Below are 9,810 nucleotides of genomic sequence, written 5' to 3' on the forward strand. Positions count from 1 at the left end.
TTGGCAAGCTTCTGTAGAACCACATGATTTGAAAGGGAACTTTCCTAGAGGCCAGAGGTGGGTCTAGGCTATTCTGTGCATAAAAATCAATGAATATCCACTACAACTGCCTATATGCCAGGAACTGTGGGTAAAAAAGGACAATAAAGTGTGGTCTATGCCAGAAAGAAATTTTGCAGTCAAGTTGTGGTGACAGGTCATATAATTATAAGTAAGTAATTAGCAATGAAATGCAAAAACAAGTGTTTGTTAGGGTTTTGTGCTTCAGATGAGCATAACTCACTGAATTTCCTGTTCTGTGTAAAGCAACACACACACACTATTTCTACCCATATATGTTCCCCAACTCCCTGCCATCAGTCAAAGTGAGTTCTCTTTAAAATAGATTTGGAGGTTAGAGATAATGAAACCACCTTAGACATAAGAACCCAAACTGGTTATTTTGTGTCTGAGGAAAGAGGCCCATAATATTTTACTTCCAGGGGTCAAGTGTGCCATTTTATTATTAGGAGAACTACTTTAAAAAAGAAGAAGAAGAAGAAGTGTTTTAAGTTTTCCTTACAAACTGTTCTCCTTTAGATACTCTTAAAAGTGTCAATGTCACCAGTCTTCTCATTTATATAAAAACTAGCTTTAAGTGTACTGAGAACAATAGGAAAGAGGTCATACCTTTCCAGTCATGAAAGCCAGAAACTCAGGAGTCACGCTGGTTCCTCTTCTTCCCTCACATTCTTCATGTAAACCTTTGCCATGTCTTGGACATCAGTGGTTCTCAATGTGCAGAACAGTTCCCTTCAAAAAGGATCCCCTGACTCAAAATGTTGATAGTTTCAAGGCTGAGAAAACCCACTCCAGAATTTTCCTCCAGGGAATATTCCATCATGCCCACTACTCTCATGCTCCAAGGCTACCATCTTCTCTCCCATTAGCCATTTCCATCACCTCCTGGATGGTTTAACCAACGCCTCTCTTGTGCTCTCCACCTCATTCTCCATAAAGCAACCCAAAGTTAACTTTTAAGCATACAGCCCCATTGTGGAAACACTGCTTAAAACTGTCCAAACAGCTTAGGAAACACACCTAGGGAGTGGTGGAGAAACAGGCAGAGAGCAGATCACATTAGATAAGGTAAATCCTGTTAAGGAGTTTGGATGTTACTCTCATACAACTCTCTTTCTTTGAGTTCACTCTGTTTCTGTCACCTTTCTGTTTGAAGAGTATTTCAGGTCTATTCTGGTTTATGGGCTTCCCAGGTGGTGCTAGTGGTAGAGAACCTGCCTGCCAATGCAGGAGACATAAGAGGTGCTGGTCGGATCCCTGGGTCAAGATCCCCTGGAGGAGGGTGTGGCAACCCACTCCAGTATTCTTGCCTGGAGAATCCCATGGACAGAGGAGCCTGGCAGGCTATGGTCCATAGGATCACAGAAAGTCGGGCACAACTGAAGTGACTTAACACACACACGCATATCAAGTCTATATGAGTTCATGATAATATTTTTCCAGTGTAGTGAATGGAAATTGGTCTTGATCCTGCAAAGTTATACCTTAAATGTTTCTCCATTATATTCAGTTAAAAAAAAAAAAAAAAAAAGAATGAGGTGATGTGACAGAGATTCATCTGGCTACAGGGAGATTTTGATATTAAGGGACTTCCAACCAAGTAATTGTGGCTCAGCTGATAAAGAATCTGCCTGCAATGCAGGAGACCTGGATTTGATCCCTAGATTGGGAAGATCCCCTGGAGAAGGGAAAGGCTACCCACTCCAGTATTCTGGCCTAGAGAATTCCATGGACTGTATGGTCCATGGGGTTGAAAAAGTCAGACACGACTGAGCAACTTCCACTTCACTTCAACCAAGTAATACAGCCATACTTCATTTTATTATACTTAGGATATTTTGTGTTTTTTACAAATTAAAGATGTGTGTTAACCTAGTATATTGGTGTCATTTTTCTAACCAAATCTGCTCACTTCATGTCTGTCACTTTCTGGTAATTCTTGCAATATTTCAAAATTTTCATTATTATTATGTTATGGGATCTGTGATCAATGATGTTTGATGTTATCACTGCAAAAAAGACTACAGCTTCCTGAAAACTCAGAAAATTGTTAGAATCCTTTAGCAATACAGTACTGCTTAACTAAGATAGGTACAATTAATTTTTAGGACATGGTGCTATAGCACACCAGTAGTCTACAGTACTGGAGAAGGCAATGGCACCCCACTCCAGTACTCTTGCCTGGAAAATCCCATGGACGGAGGGCCTGGTGGGCTGTAGTCCGTGGGGTCGCTAGGAGTCAGACACAACTGAGTGACTTCACTTTTACTTTTCACTTTCATACATTGGAGAAGGAAATGGCAACCCACTCCAGTGTTCTTGCCTGCAGAATCCCAGGGACGGTGGAGCCTCGTGGGCTGCCGTCTATGGGGTTGCACAGAGTTAGACATGACTGAAGCGACTTAGCAGCAGCAGCAGCAGTCTACAGTATAGTATAAATAATTTCTATATGCACTGGGAAACCAAAAAAATTTATGTGACTCTCTTTATTCCACTTGAGTGGAACCTACATTATCTCTGAGGTATATCTATATTGAAAGCCCCTGGAAGTTGGAAAAAGCAAAGAGATGGATTTTTCCCTAAGAGCTTGTAGAGGGAACATAGTCCAACTAACACCTTGATTTTATCCCAGTAAAACCCATTTTAGATTTTGACCTCTGAAATTGCAAGGTAATACACTTCTGTTTTTTGGGCTCCAAAAATCACTGCAGATGGTGATTGCAGCCATGAAATTGAAAGACACTTACTCCTTGGAAGGAAAGTTATGACCAACCTAGACAGCATATTAAAAAGAACAGACGTTACTTTGCAACAAAGGTCCGTCTAGTCAAGACTATGATTTTTCCAGTAGTCATGTATGGATGTGAGAGTTGGAATATAAAGAAAGCTGAGCATCAAAGAATTGATGCTTTTGAACTGTGGTGTTAGAGAAGACTCTTGAGAGTCCCTTGGACTGCAAGGAGATCCAACCAATCCATCCTAAAGGAAACCAGTCCATCCTAAAGGAAACCAGTCCTGGGTGTTCATTGGAAGGATTGATGTTGAGGCTGCAACTCCAATACTTTGGCCACCTGATGCAAAGAGCTGACTTATTTGAAAAGACCCTGATGCTGGGAAAGATTGAGGGCAGGAGGAGAAGGGGACGACAGAGGATAAGATGGTTGGATGGCATCACTGACTCAATGGACATGAGTTTGGTTGGGCTCCAGGAGTTGGTGATGGACAGGGAAGTCTGGTGTGTTGCAGTTTATGGGGTCACAGAGTCTGACATGACTGAGTGACTGAACTGAACTTAGCTGATACTTGTGCTGTTTCAAGCTACTCAATTTGTGGTACCCTGTTACATCAGCAATAGGAAACTCAAACAGCCCGTGACATACTTACCTTATCTGTCTTGTTCTGCCTGGTCTCTCTTCAGAGCTTAGTGCTGTGCCCAACATGTAATAGATGCTCATTATGCTCATAATATCCATTGAGTGAATGGAAAATAGAAATAAGCATAACCGTTTGAGTTAAATAACTGTGGATTCAGTCTGTCTGTAACTCTACTGAATAATTTTGATGTTTGATGCAAATTAATCACCCCACCTTCCTCAACTTCAAGAAGCTCATTTTTAAAATGAGTGACTCCAGAATTTTAGGCTTGTTGGGGATCCTCTTAGAGTGTCCTACACAAGGCTCTGCTGGCCTTAAGCAGGACCTCTGGCTCTCTTTGTGTACTGCAGTGTCATGCATGCACATTTGTAGTTTAGGGTAGAGAGAAAGATTAGAATTGAAACATGTGTCTTTCCTATTCAATCATCATCATTACCCTGTAAGGGAAGTACTTACTTTCTTTTCCAGCTAGAACCTGAAATAATTTTATTTAAAAAAAAAGGAACTGAGATATATTTTCTCACTGTTTTTATTTTCTGAAGGAACTAGAAACAAAAGTAAATTAGAATATAGCAAGTAAAACTACTTTTTGAAAGTTTGAATCAATCCATGGATATCAGACGTCTTCTGAACAGAAAGACTGGTGACAGAGATGTTGACTTTAGAGCCCAATTGACCTGTGATCAAGTTACTTTCTTAGCAGGGTTGCTAGATGTAGCAAATAAAAATGCAGGATGCTGTTAAATTCAGATTCCACATAAACAAATAAACTTTCTTTTTAGAGTAAGTATGTCCCAAATACTGTGTGGGACATACTTATATTAAAATAAAGTTTTTATGTTCATATAAAATTTAAATTTAACTGGACATCCTTTATTTAATCTAGCAACCCTAGTTTATATAACTGATTATCCAACTAAAGATAAATAACAAAGATTATGAGAGGAAAAAGTGGCAAATATGAAAAGAAAATTTAAATACTTTGAAATATATAGAATAAGTGGCATTGACTAGAAATATATACTAACTGGCTGTTTGGAAAATAGGTATATTTATGGAAATAATTTTTTAAATTTAAGGCAAATAAGTAATTTAAGGCAAAAGAAAATGAATAGAACCGTTGACTGAGTTGAGATTTAAAATGATAAAAACAATAAGACTATTTTTATTGTAAATGATTATATTTAAATCTTTCATTTCTTATATCAATATTGGCTTTATGTTAGTATATTTCATTGTTTGGGACTGTAGAAATACCAAATTGCCAGATCATATATGGTGGGCAAATATCTCCTTGGAAGGTATCCATGTAAACACCTCTATGTTCTGGAAAACTGCTGGTGAAACTACCGCTTACAATTTAAAGTATTTTTCCAATGTAAAAGCAACAAAAATTTATAGTAACACCACATGGGAATTCTTCTAGCAGAAGATAAAGATCCTGCTCAGAAAATTCTGGAACTATGGGCGTCTTAAGTAGACTTTAAAAATCTCATGCAAGTTTTTCTTGGCAGAGTGACAAATCCCAATATCATATAACTTATTCAAGTTGTCCCTTAATGTATGATCAGGAATATTTATACATTGAGAAAACAATGACAAGGCTGCAAGTCAACATTGTCGTTGTTGTTCAGACACCCAGTTGTGTCTGACTCTTTGCAACCCCATGTACTGCAGCACGCCAGGCCCCCTGTCCCTCACCATCTCCCAGGGTTTGCCCAAGTTCTTGTTCATTACATTGATGATGCTGTCCAGGCATCTCATCCTCCAATGCCGTCTTCTCCTTCTGCCCTCAATCTTTCCCAGCATCAGGGACTTTTCCAATGAGTTGTGTGTTAACAGCAGATGACCAAAATACTGGAGCTTCAGCCTCAGTCTTTCCAGTGAATATTCAAGGCTAATTTCCCTTAAGATTGGTTTGATCTTGAAGTCCAAGGGACTTTTAGGAGTCTCTTCCAGCACCACAGTTCAACAGCATCAATTCTTTGGCGTTCTGCCTTCTTTACAGTCAACATAAATAAGACAATAAGGAAGATCTAATCCGCTGGCAAAGGAATTGTTCTTTGCTAAAGAGAAGTGAATGGATAACTGATCCCCTTGTTGGCTCATCTGTCTCAACAGCTATAGATTTTATGGTTTTATTTATTCTTTCAAATGCTACTAACTTTGAAACTCCGTTGAATAGATTAACATGCCCATTGTCTTTCTAAATTGTCACATCTCGCTGTATGTGGCAGGGTAATCTTCACAACATTTGATTTTGGATTGCCAGATGTGGATGCTTTCCTAGGCAGAGCAGGCTAAATGCTCTTTGTTTAAATGATTATGTGACTAACCAAGCCATTGGAATATAGAAGGAAAGAATCTACTATTTGAAGATCTATCCTATAAAGATGTTACACAACTTTGTACTAAATACATGGCATTAAATTAATTACAACTGATGACTGCCAAAAAAAAAAGACTTTGTGTTCTACTTACATATCAACTTAACTTTGTTAAGCATTTGATTTTCTTTTGAAAAAGTCAGCCCCACTTTATTTCTATTTGAAGATAGAAATGGATTGTTTGTACTTCTTTCTGTGTGTGCATGTGTATAGTAGTTAAATCATAGACACACAGAGTGTATCTCTCCTGTTAAACAAGGAGGTTGTTAGACTGAGGTGACTCTCCTATTGTGGTAGCCTATGTAACAAACCAAAATTTAAACCTGTAAATGTCTCAAGGTTACAAAATCAAAACACTGAGGGCAACCAACTGGGTTTTAAGCTAAGAAATAATGAATAAGTCTCTTTGCTTCCACACTTGCTCTGCATAAGTCTCCCCTGGCTCTTCTCTAAGGACCACACCTTACCACTCCAGTTAGGTGCTTCCTGATTCAAATTGTTTTTTGCTCAAACTCACCATTTTTAATATGCCTCAATTTGTCTTTTAATGTGACTCTTCTGAGGGGATGCTATTTTGATGCTGTTTTGCAAACAAGTCCTGTTTTAATTCTTGGAGAAGCAAGTTTAGGAGTCATAGTTTATTGCATAGTTTATTGCAGCAGTTTCCTACTTTGTGAGGAATTTTATAATTTATAACCATTCATAAAGTTTTGAGGCTTAATGATACATTTTTTTTAAAGTATAACCACAGACTTCCCTGGCAGTCCAATGGTTAAGACACCACACTTCCACTGCAGGGGAATTAAGTGATTCCTGGCTGGGGAACTAAGATTCCATATGCTACACAGGACAGCCAGAAAATAGGGGAAAAAAAAGACGTAGTCAAGCAAATGTTTTGTTAATTAAACAATGATTCATTCAGGTGTATTTATTGAGTATCTTTAATGTTAATGGCTTCCCTGGTGGCTCAGCAGGTAAAGAATCCACCAGCATTGCGGGAGACCTTGGTTCAATCCCTGGGTTGGAAAGATCCCCTTGAAAAGGGAGCCACTACCCACTCCAGTATTCTGGCCTGGAAAATTCCACGGATGTATATAGTTCATGGGGTCACAAAGAGTCATACACAACTGAGTGACTTTCAGTTTCATTGTCAATGTGAATGGGTAGTTTTAGCCAGGGTTTGATAATTTTACATCTGTCAAAATCTTTGGGGAGGTAGGCACATATAATCTTTATTCACTGTTGATTTGGTTCTAATTAAAGGTAAAAACTACTGAATCAAAGAACAAAGAGAGGTGTTATCTTTGCAAAGCTGATTCAGAAACCCCAAATATGGACTTCTATTAATAGTACTCCTGGAATTGTGATTTTACCAATTCTTCTTAAAATTATTTTTTTTATAATATTATTGTTCTCTATCTGCTTTATTAAAAAAATAAAAACAGAATTGGGACTGATTGAATCATTGTCCTTGAGCACTGATATCACAGAAATAGCTTTTTGACATGACTTTTTACATTTCTCCTGTATTTATGCTTATCCGGACACTTTTCTGATAAGAATCCCAGGGCTTGGTGTGACATTTAAAGTCAGAAGGACATTCCTGATATTTATGAACTGTGTAACCTTGAGCAACTGAACAGTCCTCAAAGAGCCTTATATATGGACAAGAATCATATCTACTTAAAGAGGTGTTATGAGGGTAAATGAGAAAATACTCAAAAAGGCATTATAAACAGATATTACACTTTGAGGTCTTACCATTACTAAAAAAGGACTACAATCTCTAGTCTAAGCTCTTGGTGTCAAACAGTTCAGAATTCAGAACTTAGAGTTTAGAAACATAATATTGAGCCCGTATTCCATATTATATAGCACTGACATGAATAGTTCAATATTTTTTTAATATTAAGACATAGTTTTAAAATAGTGCAATTGATTTACATCCTCTCAGTTCATGTCCTGCCACACAGTTAAGTAGGTCAGATCAGATTTCACACTAACGAGTTACAATAATGTATTATTGAAAGACTTGGGATTTTAGAATGGAAGTTTACCATGTATATTATAGGAGTCGGTATATATTAAATGCCTAGCAAACATCTGGCTGTTTCCCGGTGCATATTAAATGCTTATCCCTTCTTGACCTTTCTCTTTTATGTCCCCTAATCCATAGCCCATCTCTCGTTTCCCCAGTGACATGGCTGGGCTTCCATCCCTCAGCCTCCCTATAGCAAAACTGTACGGTTCAGCCCTAGTTCAAACAGAGCATTGGACTTTCAAACAGCTTTTCCTCTATAAGATTTTTCCCTTTTCCTAAATATCCTCATCTTTCTCCCCCCATCTCCCATTTTCCATTTCTATGAATGTTTTTACTTCTCGACATGTTGTTATTTAAAATGTCTCTGGCAATTATGAAGGCTTCCGTGGTGACTCAGACAGTAAAGCGTCTGCCTGCAACGCGGGAGACCTGGATTCAATCCCTGGGTCATGAAAATCCCCTGGAGAAGGAAATAGCAACCCACTCCAGTATTTTTGCCTGGAGAATTCCATGGACAGAGGAGTCTGGAGGGCTACAGTCTATGGGGTCTTAAAGAGTCGGACACAACTGAGCAACTAACACACACTGGCAGTTAGGTCAATGGATTGAGTCTAATTCACAAGGAATATTCTCTAACACAAAGTTTTTCCAAATGCTGCTATCATTTTTATCCCTCTTCTGAGTGAATAGTGACTGCAGAATAAAGTGAAATCAGTTTTTGTGCAAATAATACACATACCATGTATGTACATAAATATGTATATAATAAATATATGTGTCAGTGTATCGATAGACACACATATGTATATCCTGTGTATATAGTATAGAGACATGTACTGTATATGTGTGTGCGCACACACACACACACGTGCCCCTGTTTCTGTAGTCTGGGATATAGACCTAAGGCAAGACTGAGGTGTGTCTTTGTGACCTATATTCACTGGAAAGCCATGGATGACTTAATGATTAGTCTGCAATTAGCCTGTGATTCAGGCAGGAGAAAAGCTACCTCCCATGCCTTTAAAATCTCCTTCCTTGAAGGGCAACTCATAGAGAAAAAAAAACAACTCAGTGGATATTTAAAACAGTTTAAGCATCATAATAGGCTCTATTCTGGGTCACTTTGCGCACCCAAATTGTTTTTTTGAGACTATTAACAATGTCAAGCTGAGCAATTTAATAAACACAATCAGTGGTAAAGCCTGTTACTTTTGTTTTACTGGTTTGAAAAATCATCCTCATATATATCTACTCATGGTTATAAGCCGGCTTGCTTAACTAGGGAATCTTGAAGAATAACTTCTGCATGTATGATAAGGGTCCCTTATCCGTGGGTGACAGAGCCTATTTTGCAGTTTCTATTCACACCCAAATTGTTCTTGAGGAACAATTCAGGCGTCATTTGTGTGGGCCTCCCACACTCAGAATAGGTTAATAGCCAATGTCACCTTCACTGTGCTATTCTTTGGATAGAGACCATTAAGGGAAATAGCTGTTTCAGTGAGTGGCATATTAAAGTTCTAGCCCAGAGCTCTTTCTGCCCCAGAGTCCAATATATGTGATCCTGGCTCAGTGAAGAGGCTGCATTCGTACAATCTTGAAGATGTAAATACAAGGAATCTAGCCATAAGGATGAAGCATGGGAGAAGTGGGGCCTCGGGGTGATCCAAAAGAAGCTGAAAAAGGATGTTGACTTTCCACTTAAACTCCCTCTTCTCTGAGCGCCTCTGTTCACCAGACACCTGTTTCCTGTTGGTTCTCCCATCTTAGCATCCACCAGCTCTCAGGTCACTCTTACTTATAAGATATTAGTTCAAGCCTGGAGTCTTGAAAGATATGATAGTTGCTCAGTCATGCCTGACTCTTTGACTCCATGGAGTATAGCCCATCAGGCTCCTCTGTCCATGGAATTTTCCAGGCAAGAATACTGGAATAGATTTCCATTCC

At 38.7% G+C, this 9,810-nt stretch overlaps 1 long non-coding RNA gene across 1 annotated transcript in view; it reads right to left on the reverse strand.

The window, feature by feature from the left end:
• The window catches only part of LOC129631454 (uncharacterized), a 73,614-nt gene extending 72,621 nt beyond the window's left edge, over nt 1–993 (reverse strand). Inside the window, exon 1 of the long non-coding RNA XR_008704038.1 lies at nt 670–993. This is a non-coding gene — a long non-coding RNA (uncharacterized LOC129631454). The remainder of the gene's footprint in view (nt 1–669) is intronic.
• Nucleotides 994–9,810: the final 8,817 nt, after the last annotated feature.

This window comes from Bubalus kerabau, chromosome 17, assembly GCF_029407905.1.
Source record: "Bubalus kerabau isolate K-KA32 ecotype Philippines breed swamp buffalo chromosome 17, PCC_UOA_SB_1v2, whole genome shotgun sequence".
Taxonomy (NCBI): domain Eukaryota; kingdom Metazoa; phylum Chordata; class Mammalia; order Artiodactyla; family Bovidae; genus Bubalus; species Bubalus kerabau.